We start from the raw sequence: 15,853 nt of genomic DNA on the forward strand, positions 1-15,853 counted from the left end.
GTTATGATGTGTAATTCACATGGAAGATATGATTGAGATGCAAAATGGCATTAGAAAGTGAAGAAATTCCAACTAGAATTGCTTTCAGGAAGAGTCTGGACTTGGAGTCGGCAAACTGTGGCCTGCTAGTGGGCGGTCTGCTTTTGTGAATACGAATACATTTTTATTGGAACATAGCTATGGCCATTCACTTGTTGTCCATGACTGCTTTCAAACTACAACAGCAAATCTGAGTAGCTGCAAGAATGTCCCATGGCCCAGTAGCCTAAACTGTTTACTGTCTGATCTTTTCAGAAAAAAGTTGCTAATCCTTGGTGTAGATGAGGTATTTCTGACTGAAGAAGGAGAGAATATTTAGCCAGTGTGCCCCAGGAGCAGGAAAGCCAAAAGAGCTGTGCTGAAATGACTGGTTAGGAGGTTCTCACCGGAGACCCTAGTTTTGTGCATCAACTAGAACCGGCAGCTGCAACTCCAACCGCTTTCCCTGCTCTCTGAACTCACTCAGCCACAGCATTGGCCTGTGATGTCCCACATTGAAGAGCCAGGCAATCACTGATCCTGGAATAAGGTAGCCCAGAGGGGGCTTTTTGGTTTTATGTTTGTTTGCTTTTTTGAGAGAAACGGTTTTACCCCAGGTGAATAAGTATTAATGCCAGGGGAAAAGGGGGGTTTCATGGTTGAATAATTTTGGGACATGTGGACATACTTGATTAAATAAAGTTAAATATGCTTCTTTACTCCATAATTTTTCAATCTTTAGTAGGTTAAAATGCCTTGTGAATCCCCAAAAAGAGGGAAAAGGTTAACGTGTAAGTGGATTTCAAACTTATTTGAGCACAGTATTTTTTTTTTCTTTTTTCAGAGTATTCACAGGACTTAAATTTCTTAGATATTAACTTTGAGAATTCAAAGTGAAAGAATACAGATCTGTTAGAAACTCTCTTGTCACAGGACCTTAGCATAAATTGTTTCCTCTTGGACTATGTCTCTCCTCTCCCGGCACACATACACTTTTTCCTGGTTAACCCCAAGTCATGATCAAATTTTTAGCTCACACTCAATTCTTCCATGACCTAAATTCTGTCAGGTCACCTGTTTTACATATCCATAGTCTCTATTATTCACAGCCTTATCATGGGTATATTTTTTTATTTATTTGAGTGATGATTTTATAAATTAGCCTTGCTCACCAGACTCTCAACTTCACGGAGATAACTGCCATATTCCTATTACCCAGAATAGTACATAATAATGTATGATAAACATACAATAAGCACTGATTAAATACATGGATGAGATCTATAAAGTGCATCAAACAACACAGTGCTGCTATTACAGTCTCCATCAGAACCTTGAGAACTCACTCCATTAAAAGCTGACTGATAAAAGATGATTCTAATAGATTAAAATCTCCATACGCTCAGGCTTTCACAGCCGGGATGGAGTTATTTTCTGACCATAAAGCTACTCACTGAGTAGAGGCTTACTCAGAGCAAGACAAAGAGCTCTAATTGATCCAGGCTTCAAGATAAGATGCCCATGACTTCTCTATATCAAGTGTCTGAGGCAGACAGCCATGATGGAGAGAGCTTGGGGCTGTATCCTTAGAACAAGAGCCACTGTGAAGGCGCTGGAGTTGTTTTGTTTTGGTTTTTTTTTTTTTTTATGTTTTATTTTATTTATTTATTTGGCTGCACTGGGTCTTAGTTGCAGCATGTGGGATCTAGTTCCCTGACCAGGGATCGAACCCCGGCCCCCTGCGTTGGGAGTGTGGAGTCTTAACCACTGGACCACCAGGGAAGTCCCGGCGCTGGAGTTTTGAATGGAGAACATAGTCCCTTCAGGGTCACTCTCCTGAGATGCAGCTCCTGTTCTGTTGCTGAACTTCTGTGGACACCCCACTCTTGACTGAGACATGTACTGATTTTAAAGTATCTGTGGGATATTGATGTGAAGATGCCTAAGATCCACTGGTTCTGAATTCAGGAAGGTAGTCTTAGATGAGGAAATCTATGTAAAGCCATTAGTATGGATAAAATCACCCAATAAGGCATGGGTTAAAAAAACAAACAAACAAAAAAAGTAGGAGAACTCTGGAGAAGGCATCTTTAAGGACAGGTGAAGGAAAAGAAGACTGAATCTAAAAAGCTCCAAAACAAAGATGACTAGATGTTAACATTTGTTAAATCTAGCTAGTAAGAACACAGTGCCTGTTATGTTATTTTTCACACTTTGAGTTTGTCTGAAATATTTCAAAACAATTTTTAAAAGAGCCTGAGGAGTGACCAGAAAAATAGGAAGTAAAGCAGGAGAGAGCTGCTTAATTGAATCCAAGGAAGGATAGCATTTCACGTAGAGAGAGGTCAGTGATGAAATGGAGAGGTCAAGCAAGATAAGGATTAAAAACTGTCAGTTGTTTTGTCAATTGAATGGTTATTGTGACCTGACTGAGAACAGTTTCAGAAGACATATGAGGCAGATGACAAACCTCATTTAGTATAAGAGCAAAAAGAAGATGAAAAACAGCTATTAAAGAATAAAGCTATTTTTTAAATCTCACCTATCAACAGGCTGGGTAGGGTAGATTCAGGATTGTTTAATTCAGTAGTTAAATGATATCATCAAGGACGCAGGTCTTTTCATCTTTCTGTTTTGTCATTTTCACCATTTGGAGTTTGTCCTCAGGCTTGTCCCCATGTATTATGAGATGGTTACAGCAGCTTCAAGCATTAAACCCTCAAAAAGCAATAACCAGAAGCAAAATTTAAAAAGGGGAGGGGAAATGTTTTCCATCTCTTCGTGAGGTGAAGAAACTCTTTCAGTATCATCCAGGAAACCTCCTCTCATTCTCATTGGTCAAAATAGTATCACTGTGCTCAGCTCTAGACCAATTGTCAGCAAGGTGGGTGGGTCTGCAATAAGTAACAAGCCATACTGCTGAGTCTACAGATCAGAGCACAGCACCTTCTCTGAACACAAGACAGCAGAAGGTAAACCCCTGATAAAACTTGGGCTCTGCGATGCTAGCAAGAAGTAGCAAGGCACTGACTGTGCGGGAGGGAGGAGTTGAGATAGACAGTGATGTCTGCCACCGCCTACACTGAAAGGAAACATCCAGCAGGAGGGAGAGGGGATGGGAGGGTGGAAGCCAGGACATGGGTAGAGAGATCAGTCTTGGGCAGAAAGGACTCCCAGTCCACTGAGAAGGGAGAAGGTTAGGCAGAAGAGAGGGGTTGTGGGAGAAAAGGTCAGAGGCAGGTAACTTTCAGGAGTTGAGATGGGGTTGGTGCAGGTTTCAGTAAGTCAGGAAATATGAGTGTGTATACACAGCACAAATAGCAAGTCGCCAGAGCTAGAGACGGAGTCACTGGGGAGAGGCCAGGCCTCACACGACATCTAATTCCCAAATAATTAACAGAAGAAAGAGAATTAGCTCTACATGGATATGAAAGGTATGACTAAGTTAAATAGGACTGTGGAAATATGGGATGGCGAAGTGTCTTCGGTGTCAATTGGGTCTTAAAAAATCTTCATAGGTACACATTTATTTAAATCCTACTAACATATAAAAATTAACATGCTTATTAGACAACACATGTGGGAGAAAAATTTCACATAGAGCTTGGTGTAAGGTAGATCCTCAATAAATGTGAATTTCTGATTTGAATAATACTCTATACCAGTTCCATTAAAAGTCCAATTCTATCCAACCCAATTTACATAGTTCTCCAGATTTTCTTGGTCCCAACTGCCCCTTGAAACTTGGAGGCTTGCTTCATTAAGAGCCCCAGCCAGCTGTGGCAGCTTCTCCAGGGTAAGGACCAGGCTCAGGCATGGCTTTTGATGATGTCCTCTACAGCCAATTAAAGATGAAAACACGCTAGTGGTCTGGTACCCAGTCTCAGAAGTACAGCGCCCCTGGACATGGGGCCAGGCTTCCCCAGTGATTACTAGGAGGGGCTGGATAACACCACCGGAAGTGAGGGAGTGTAAGCACTCACGGCTCCTCAGAGTGGCTCCACAGTGAGACCTGAGCCACAACAGTTCAGCCGAGTTACTTGATTGAACTTGTACCAATGAGTGCAGGAAAATAGAAGGATCTGGCAAAGAAATTTCTCTCCCTTTGCACACCACCAACTGTCTTTTCCCAAAATTACAGTGGTTCCCTAAAGCCTGACATAAGAGTGTCCCAGGATCAAGCAACTGGCTATGGATATCTATGAACTGTCCAATCTTGGTGATACAGGGCATTATAGTATACCTTCAACCTTCACACCTCCTTAAAGGGTTAAAAAGTGAGCATTTCCTCCAAAGGCTGTTTTCTAGGGAATCCCAGTGAAGACTCAACAAACAGCTGGATTGCTGACCTATTCAGTATATACAAGAGTGTGAGGCAATAAGGCTGTCTGCCAATACCCAAATGCATAACTCCAGTTGATGAAAACTGCTCAAACAGCCGACCAACCTGAGCCCGTAAAAAAATAATCCAAACTTAAAAGGAATAATATAATCATTTCAAAACAATCCATGAAAAATACCTAGCACAGGTCTGGCACAAACTCAAACTAGGCACTCAGTAAATATTCATTAGGTGGTTTGTTCATTGATTTCCACTGATTTCAGCAAAACCAAGGGACAACTGGGAGGGATATAAAGCACTTATTGTCCTTTATTTTGAGTGTGTGCACAGTCCGAGACAATTTAAAATCCCCAATGAATTACAATAAATGTTTTCATGTTCAGTACTGGATCACATGGGGGACTCCATGCAGCAACTGTGATATGAGACTATTGATAGAAATTCAAACAACAGAAAAACAGCCTAATCCATGATTATTTGGGTGAGAAACAGCACAGACCACTGGAGAGCAGCACTGAGCCAGACCACAGGTGGCAGCTGTCAGGTGAAAGGCAATTGTGCCAGGGATGAGGCACTGTGATGTAATCCAGGACTTGCTAAACTTCAGACAAGTCATCCATAGTCCACCTGTGCCCCCGCCACCAGTTCTGTGGATATATTGTGAATATACACTTGAGAATGTCACATGGGCTATGTGGTACTTAGTCCTTTTAACTATAATTAAATCCTCAGTGTTGTAATAAATCAGAATCACCTCTAGTTGCTGTATGAAAATAAGATCTGTGTATAATTCTAATTTACCTGAAAATTCTCACAATGCAAGTCACTTGCGTACAAATCCTAATAGTTCAGAATGGGTAACAACTAATTGCATTCTCCTCAAAAATGCTTTAATAACAAAATGAAATAGCTGATTAGTCCAATTCTAAACCTTTATTAAATTTGAAAAACTTCATAAATAATTTCTATCCCTAATAATATGTTTGCTATTTAAAAATAACAGTTCAAATACATCTAATTGCTCACAGTATCTTTCCCCAAAAGACTGGTGAATAATAATTTAATGTTGTAGTATCTGAAACAATAATCCCATGAAGTGTACTATTATTATCATTTAACAGAAAACGAAACTGAGTCTTAGAAGGTGTAATTATTTTGCCTCAAGTCATTCAACATCAGATGTTGAACCAGAGATTTTTGATGCTCTGCCAATTATTATTACCCCATAACAGATTCTGAGCAAAGAAGGCAAATACTGTCCAATTTTTAGTACATTTGATTTTAATCCATTCATTCATCAAATATTTATTTAGCACCTTCTCGCTTTGAGTATTTTTCTGATGCATTCCATCTCACATCACATATTTCATACAATTCTCAAATCTGTGCAGTTAACCTGGGAAGTGAGATGAGCAGCTATTACTATCATTATTGTACCTTTTCCTCGAACACTTACTATGTGTTATTAAATAAGTTATATTAGGCTAGTTACCCCCAAAATAATCCTTAAACCTTTACAGATCATACAATTACCCCTTTAGAGATGTGAACCAAGGCTCTCAGACTCCAAGCCTATGATCCCATCCATGGCCTATTTTATGGTAGAAAGGTTTAGAGTTTAGAAAAGCTATTACTTTATTGAAAGTCAAAACTTGAAACAGTAAGAATCAAATCTAAGTCTTTTAGCTCAAGAACTTAATATTTAATTTATAAAAGTTAGATTTTAAAAGTCTCACATTTATGACTAAAGCCCAAAATGTAAACAGTAGTAAAGAAAACAAAAAGCACTGCTAGGATTAACACAAGATAAGCAGTTACAATCTTTTATCTCAGTTGAAGGAAGAGATGAAGACTCCACTATATCCTTTGCATATGAACTTCATTATTGAAAAGCTGACTCACAGTATAAAACTTTGGAATTAACATTAATTCAAATGCATTTCTTTCAGTGCTTTTCAGTTTCAGGAAGACAGGGTATGCAAGTCTAGGAAGTGGAAACAACAGATACCTCAGTATAAAGATCATTTAACTGTCCTCCATTTTCCTGCTTCACTATTTCAGCCATAGTCCACTTATACCACTGTCAATGTCATGAACAATTCTTTCGAATAATGTATTCATCCAGATATTTTCAAAAAAAGATATGATAATACACAAGTATCCCAAAAATAAGATTAATATCACTTCCTTTCTTTGCTTTCATTCCCAAAGTTTAAAGAACTCAGAGTCACTTGCAAGATGGAAACCAACTGCTTTAAATTTTGATGCCATCTTAAAGGGATTCAAAGTAGGTGCTAGGATTCAAAGGCTCCCTTTGAAGCAAAAAAAAAAAAAAAACACTCAAGAAGATTGGTTTTTGTCTTGCACTAGTGATCTTTCTTAAAAGTCACTAATGTCTATTTCTCTTTTCAGTCTAGCATATAAGTGTGTGCTGCATAAGGTTCAGAACCACGTCATGTGCAAAACCTCTTGCAGGAACTTTACCAAATGCCATCGTTTACATTTGGAAATGGTAACATTCATAAACAAAGACGAAACCGAAGATAATACCAAAAGTAGGATTTGTTTAAAGTTTTGGGGAAATAATTACCTCTTGATCTACTGAGCATGTTGATGAGGTGCTTCTTTGAGCATATGCCGGTTTCAGTGAAGGATCGGCATAGCTATTCCATTTTAATCCACTAGCCACTAAACATTTAATGCTATATTTACTAAAATGTTTCCAAGTACCTAGAACATTGGCGTAGGTGGTCTGAACAAGTTTACATATTAATTACGTCCACTGTCTCAAGTTGTCCCTCATCCTCCTCTCATAGCATACGCTTAGCATAGCTTCTATACTCCTAAAATGACATGTAAGGCCCATTGTGAGCTGACCCCTGCCTCCCTGCCCAGACTCATCCTTCACCATCCCTTTGTCTCCTCAGTTATTTCCTTTTTCCAAGCTAAAACTGCCTGGAGTAACTACTATTTGCATTTCAGGAACTCCATCAGCTCTATTGCCCCTGTGCCCGTGTGCACGTGCTCCCAGTGCTGTCCCTGTGCTTCTCCTTCCCTGGCCCACTCTGACTCCTAGTCCACACAAGGATTAGCTGCCCCTCTGTGTGTCTTCACAGTAGTAGTCTTTGTGTGTCTCCACCACATGACCCCTCTAAGCTAATATGTATCGTGCTCTTACTATGTGTCAGCCAGTTAATCTTCTGAACAACTCTAGGAGGTTGCCACTGTTGCTATCTCCATTTTTCAGACTTAGCAACTTTAAGTATATTCCTCAAGATCACACAGGTATTAAGGGTCAGATACAGGATTCAAACTCAGGTCTACCTGACTGCAGATCCCTTGCTCTTAACAAATACATTATTTCTAAATGTCATAATGTATTGTGATGCTGGCTACAAATTCACTGCCCTTGTCTTCAACATGATAATTTGTCCATTGGCACATTATGGAGAAAACCTTCCACACCGCATGCCAATAGAATTTTTTTGATTTACAAATAAAATGTTTTCAATATACCCATAGTAGTTTCTAATTAATGCTGCTTTCTTTTTCCTAGGAGGTTAGTAACCATCTGATTAACAGTAAAGAATAGAATTCTGCCAAATTACATCATCAAAGTTTACAAGCTGTGGTTTCTACAATTCACCTTATCCTCTTCTTAACACTTTCTTACCTGGGTCATTACCTTTCTGACTTTCCATTATTCCTAATAGTGTAATGATAATGTTACTGTGATCCTATCTTTATGTGTTTTTAATATCCTAGAATGAAACGTGTCTATCTGATTTAGGAGTATTATTCACATGTTACAGCTGGATGTGCTCTTGCATCTTTGTCCCGGTCTTAAGTTTGATTTCCCTCCTTTGTGTCACTTCTGTCTTTTCTATTTGCATACCGCTTTCCTTGATGTAAAATGTAGCAATTGGAGTTGAGTCATCCTGCTGTTTTCGCTCAGTTGGTAGCATTTGTCCAGCTTCCTCAGGAGAAAGCCTAAGCCTTTTTGCTCAGTTACTTCTACATACAAATAAAAAGACAACTTTGGTTGTATTTAGTATTTGGCAAGGTTTGCCCCAATCGTTTTTGGCATTTCTGATACCACTGTTTCAATTCCCAACCACATAAGGTATTCCAAGGGATTAATCCATTCAAAGAACCCAATGTCTCTCAACTGTCTTGTTCAAAACACAGGAAAGGTCATAACTACAAGGTCCAGAGGTGCAGATAACTACTGATTTTTCAGCCTTACCTAAGCTATGCACACCTCATCCTAGAAGCACCAAAGGCAATATGTGTACAAATTCACTTTATTACTGTTTGTGATGGCTTAGGCTTGATTCTTGGATTCCCATTTCACACCAGAATTTTTTTACCAACATAAATATGCACAGCTCAAAGTCCTCTCTTTTTCAGGAAAGAGAGAAGCAAGCCAATCTATAGAGTTCCCATTGGCCTTAAAATCAGAACACATCAGGAGTGCCTTGTTAGATGAATTTAGCAGCAGGGAAGCCTGCAGCTCATCAGCTTTCTATTCCTCAAAAGTAGGTACTTACTGCAGTCAAGAGGAATTATTCCTGAGTATTTCTGGTCATGGGGATGTTTTCATTACTTTAAAAAAATGTCAGAATAAGACAAAAGTACCCATATTTGTTTTCCTCTACAGTATTACATTTGATTCAAATGCTCTTTTATCTACTCTGAGGGTTTTAATTAATAAGTGAAAATTATATATTCAAATAAAATTCAAGTTAATAGTATTTTTATTCATTCTATAAACAAACAAACATTTAGACAATCTACAGTGGCTCGGGTGCTATGATGGGTGTACAGATAGATATGAAACATGTACGTCTCCACCCTCAAGGAGAAGAATACACAGTGGTAAAGAAAGATATATTAATGGAGTATGCTGAAGACTGAATGACAGACTAGAGGAGGGACAGTTGTGATCTTCTTGGCAGTGTTCAGGAAGACTTCATAGCAGAAGGAAATGAGGAAAGAGAAGGGAATTCACTGTTATTGGGTACCTAATATGTTCCAGATCCTGATTAAGCACTCAACAAAAGCCACATCTTATTTAAACTTCATCACCTTCCTTTTGCATAGACAGTCTTTCCCCTCATTTTTAGATGAGGATAAGGCTCAACATATTACGTACCCTGTCCACATCTTGTGAGTGATGTTGCTAATATTCAAAATCTGTCTAATTCTAAAATTTTTACTAACTCCCTATATTATTCTGCCTTCTGGGGGTCATTTGAGCTATGTGGTAAAGGTAAGTTTACCTTAAAAACTTACCTCAAAAACTAGGTAAGTTTTTGAAGGGTATACATCAAAGGAGTTTTCCAGGCAGAGAAGAAAAAGAAGGTAATTCCATGAAGAGGGATCTCTATTTTAAAAAGAAAAGTAATGCAAAATAATATAGAAAAAAAGAGAAACACTAAGACTAAACTTAATAATAAATTTACCCCCATCAATATCTAAATGTGGTAGGTCTACTATGAGTATTGCCATTCTCTCCATGTTGTGCTCTTCTCCATGAGTCCCCTTACCTATTTGAAATTTTTAGGACATATCTATAATCTTGATGTTTCTAAGGTTAAAATAATAATTAATAATGGGATTTTTTTATGTGCCAAGCACTTTCCAAAATCTGAATATACATTAATTTCTTTATAAGGATCTTATGAGGCAAGTAGCACTATTATCCCCATTTTAAAGATGAGAAAATTTCAGTATAGGAAATTAGGTAACCTACCCAGGGTCATAGAACTAGGAAGTGGTGGAGCTGTAATGTGAATATAAAAATCTGACTTATTCACTACACAATACTGCCTCCTCAGTTTTAGTCACCAGTAGAAGCAACTTAAGATTCAGATGGTTATCATATGAGATAAGAAATAAAATGTGACACACATAAAAAGTTTGGAAGGCTATATAGACCAGAGTGACTTAGCTCTATCATCTCTCATTTCTCAACCGTGAGAGTTTATTCAAATTATACGTTGCCAAGCAAAAACTACTCATTCTCAAACTGCTCCATTTTTTTCTCCCTTGGAGCTCTGTTTTGTAAAATAATCTTCCCTGATTAAGATGACTATCAACTGCACTCACTTGCTAGAGATATTCAATGTCTGTTAATAGAAATATAATCATAATCATATTCATATGTCAGGCAGCAGAGCATTTCAGCTATCCCAAGCATCCTTTTTTTTCTTTGAATAAGATACATGTCTGTCATCAAGAATTAAATGGCCTAAGGCTCTGCTACTTTTATGGAGGAGTAAGCTTGTGATATAAAACTTCCTGCACTCCTGTAAATTACAACTAGAGAGTCACAGGGAGAAACAAACAAAATAGAGAAAAACAAACAAAGACAAAAACATAACACTCTAGGGCTCTGGAAAGTAAACAAAGCAGATGGATTGTACAGGGAAGTTGAAACTTGGAAAAAGCGACTGGCATAGAGTGCCCTGTTTTTGTAGCTTTGCCCTGAGGGCATTCACAGTTATATCAGTGGAGAAGGGTGGCTAAAACTCTAATAGAATAGTCACCATGTTTTCTGGCTAGTTGAACCAGAGGAAAGAACATGCATGACTAGGGCAACCAGAGAGTAAGGGGGAATACAGTAAAGAAAAGAGTCAGTGATCAAAGCTGCTGCCCACCGCAAGTGGGACAGGGTTTGAAGTTTGAGTCTAATCAAGCTAATTGCTTTTAAAAACAAAACAATACCACTCTTTGAAAAATAGAGCAGAATCCAGAGGATCCAAAACATGACATGTCCAACATCCAGGAAACTATGTGTAATTATTCCATATTCAAAGAACTAGGAAAATATTACAGTCTCAAGCAAGAAACAAATAAGTATAAGTCAATTGCAAGATGGCCCAGTTGTTGAAATTGTCAAAGATTTTACAGCAGCTATTAGAAATGTGCTCACTGAGGTAAAGGAAAATATGCCTGTAATGGATGAAAAGATAGGAAATTTTAGCTTAGAAATACAAAATAAACCAAATAAAATTTTCAAATTAAAAAATATAATATTTAATTCAATAAAAATGAAACTAACAATCTGATTTAAAAATGAGCAAAAGACCTGAACAGACACCTTATGAAAGTAGATATACAGTTGACAAATAATTATATGAAAATATGCTCCACATTATATGTCATTAGGAAAATGCAAATGAAAACAACAATGAGGGACTTCCCTGGTGGTCCAGCGGTTAAGACTCTGAGCTCCCAATGCAGGGGGCCCGGGTTCAATCCCTGGTCAGGGAACTAGATCCCACATGCTGCATCTAAAACATACCACATGATGCAACTAAAGATCTTGCACACCACAACAAAGATCCTGTGCATAGCAATGAAGATCCCGCGTGCCACAACTAAAGACCCAGCACAGCCAAATAGATAAATAAATATTAAAAAAAAAAAGAAAAGAAAACAATGATGAGATACCACTGCATGCCTATTAGAATAGCCAAAGTCCAAAACACTGACAACACGAAATCATGGTACTGTCACACACACACACAAAAAAGACAAAAAATAAACTATATGCAAAAAGTATTAAAATAATCCAAAGGCAAAAGAAAAAGGAATGCCTCCCCAAAAAAATAAGGAAAAAGAGATAATAATAGGCATAAATTTAGGCATATTAATAATTACATTAAATAATAATGTATCCTCCAAGATATTTATCTATTACAAACAAAAATAACAATGGAGAAACCCAGCAGACACTAACTTAATCAAGTGATCATGGTTAATATGATAAGATATATCAGCATCATGTACCCCCTGATATGATAGACTGCAAAGGACAAATCACCTCTATAGTATTCCTTCCTAAAATGCATAACCTTAATTTAATAATCAAAACTACAGTGAGATATCACCTCATACCAGTCACAATGGCCATCATCAAAAAGTCTACAAACAATAAATGCTGGAGAGGGTGTGGAGAAAAGGGAACCCTCCTACACTGTTGGTGGGAATATAAATTGGTACAACCACTATGGAAAACAGTATGGAGGTTCCTTAAAAAAACTAAAATAGAACTACCATATGATCCTGCAATCCTACTCCTAGGCATATATCCAGAGAAAACCATAATTCAAAAAGATACATGCACCCTAGTGTTCACTGCAGCACTATTTACAATAGCAAGACATGGAAGCAACCTAAATGTCCATTGATAGAGGAATGGATAAAGAAGATGTAGTACATATATACAATAGAATATTACTCAGCCATAAAAAAGAATGAAATAATGCCATTTGCAGCAACATGGATGGACCTAGTGATTATCATACTAAATGAAGTAAGTCAGACACTGGAAGACAAGTGTCACATGATATCACTTATATGTGGAATCTAAAAAAAAAAAAAAAAAGGATACAAATGAACTTATTTACAAAACAGATTCACAGACCTCCAAAACAAATTTATGGTTACCAAAGGGGAAAGGTCAGGGAGAGGAATAAATTAGGATTTGGGGATTAACATATACACACCACTATATACAAAATAGGTAATCAACAAGGACCTATTGTATAGCACAGGGAACTCTGCTCAATATTCTGTAATAATGTACATGGGAAAAGAATCTGAAAAAGAATGGATATATGTATATATATAACTGAATCACTTTGCTGTACACCTGAAACTAACACAATATTGTAAATCAGCTATACTCCAATATAAAATAAAAATTGAAAAAAAATCAATGTTTGCCTGGAATTGTGAGTGACAGGAGGAATGGTCTGCAATAGGGCAATGGGACACAAGGAATCTATTGAGTGTGATGGAAATGGTCTGTATCTAACTGTGGAGGTATTTCATGGGTGTAAACAACTGTCAGAAGTGATCAAATTAGATGTAGTATATTTATATAAAGTTGACACAAATTTTTAAAAAGAACGAAGTCTATAACTGTGACATCTAAATCAATTTCTAACCAACGTTTATTTGCACACCCACACACACTGGTTAGAGCTATATATCCATACCATCATTCAATTTAATCATTCAACCAATGAGTCTTGTAATGTGGAAAGTACTGAAAAAAAATCTTGATGATTTATATTCTAAAACTAGGAAGAATGGCACAATCGGAAAGGATGAGGCCTTATTAAGGCAGCATGCTGAAAGAGGGCAGCTTTTCTTGTCTTTTTCTGTTCAACATCGCAATTGTGATTACAATTATATAATGGTTTCTACCCAATTCAGATAGCTCTCTTTTATTTTAACCATTCTTAATAGATTATGTTAATTCAGAACTGCATAATGTTAACAAATGGATTAGCTGAGAATAAGTAAAAAGCCACACTGTGAAATGAATTATGTACATTTTACCTAGAGTCATCTTAAGCAAACATACCAATTACTATTACAAATAATATATATATCTAATATTAACTAATCCTCATGAAAAAAGAACTTATAAAACCATTAATCATTAATGTATTAAAAGAAAGTACCTGCCTGTGTTCTCTTTAGTTTATTATTTTGTTGTTTTTGTCTAGATCTTGCCTGTCAGCTATACCCACTGCTTTTTCTTTGTCCTCTGTCCACTTGCCCTGCACGTCTCTACTCTTTGGTGATGGTGGTAGGAGATGATATTATTCTGGCTTTTAGCTGGAAAAAGGACACTCGCCAGGTGGAAAATTACTTGGAAATACTTCCCCCATGTTGCATATATAATAAACTCCATGATACTTCCATCTGCTTCATCAACCATCCTCCACAGCTACAGTACAGCACGATTGTATATTTAATGATTTCTTGTCTTCTTTGTGAAGACTTTGCAATAACTCTGTGATGCTCTGCCACGTGTTAATACATTGCTCTTTAAAAAGTCCTGGAAAATTATTTTTGAAATGTGAACTTACTCCGCTACCCGAGTTTAAAGACCCTGAGTGTCTTTTTCTTTCTGGGTCAGAATCATAAGTATAATCATACAGTATGATGAGCAAATTTTTCATCTCATCCTTCAGTTTTTTTCTTACTTCATATATCCCAACTCAAAGTATGAAAGAGAGGCAATAATGAAATAATGGAGTTGTTCCCCGGAGTTGAGTTCTCATCTCTGATTAGTTGACTTAACCTCTTCATATTCTTCTCTGAACTGGAGGTAATATTATCCAATCTTCTTGCCTCACAGTATTCATTAGGATATCAAAGTGAAGAAATGAAAATATTTTGAAAATTTGAAAATATGAGAATATTTAAAATATTATAATTTTTAATTGTATAACTTGGTGTGTTTAGCAGGGGTCACGCTACCTAAAATATTAATAGGTAAAATATAGGTATTGCTCATATTTAGCTTTTCTAAAATTACTTAGGAGATAGCATCAATACTCTGCTTATTGTTGACGTTATTTTTTAAATGTACACACCCTAAAATGTAACAATTTACCTCGTGTGAGTATTCTTTATATGGAAAAGAATATAACTCCTGTTTATCTCATCCACTAAAAATTGTATTAATTTTAAAGAATCATACAAAAGAAGTGATTTTGAATAAGGAGCCTGAATTATGAGAGTTGCCAATTGTGTTATTTAGCTGAGATTTCTGCCATTACATCGTGAGCCAGTCCCATAAAGATCATGTCACTCTGGTGTCACTATCTTAGAGGATTGAGACAGGCAGAATGATTTAAATCAATATAATTACTGAACTAGGGTTCAACGAAAGCACGTCTTGTGCCTCTCAGGACATTCTTACTCAGTGCATATTTGAGGAAGAGATGGAGTATGGTCAGCCTTGCTGACAGGCTTGCCTTAGGTTGGCCCTATAACCACTGGTTTTGTTTTGCATTTTCTTTAATTGGTTTAGGGAGGGAGAGAGGAAGGAAGGGGATAAACAACTTTTTGTTCTTCTTGTCAACAACTGGATTAAGAAGAATTTCAGTAGGAATAATATTTTATGATTAATTTTATTCCATATGATTTTATGGATATATATCTGTATACACTTACATATACAAATATATATCTGTATACACTTGAATAAAAGCCTCCCATGCAAATCGGCATTCTTCCTTCCACATTCTCTTCCTTTTTTCCCCACCCAAATCAATGTTAACGGTGGCATCATGTGGTGGGGACAGCACTGCCCGTTGACCTAGAAATGTTTGGATCTAAGTTCCAGTATTACCATTTAATAGATGTGTGATCTTGGGAAAGTCACTTATCCTTTCCAGGTGGTAGAAAAACCACGTTACGTGTGTCAAGGTCAAAGATCACTTCTGGTTTTAAACAGAACTAGCTTACTGCTTTCTAATTCATCAACAAGTTGTTATGATTCTCTTCTGTGAATACTGACTTCCCTCTCTTTGTGTCAGTTAACACTCCTTATGTTAAAGTTTTCGTGTGTCTTAGGAAATACACTTAAAATACACCTGAGTGCCCAAGGAAGGCTTAACTAAAAGAAAATTTGAAAATTCAATATTCATAGGGAAAAACACTTACTACTGTCATTTAAAT

The sequence above is a fragment of the Eschrichtius robustus genome, chromosome 9, assembly GCF_028021215.1.
Source record: "Eschrichtius robustus isolate mEscRob2 chromosome 9, mEscRob2.pri, whole genome shotgun sequence".
In the NCBI taxonomy this organism is placed as follows: Eukaryota; Metazoa; Chordata; class Mammalia; order Artiodactyla; family Eschrichtiidae; genus Eschrichtius; species Eschrichtius robustus.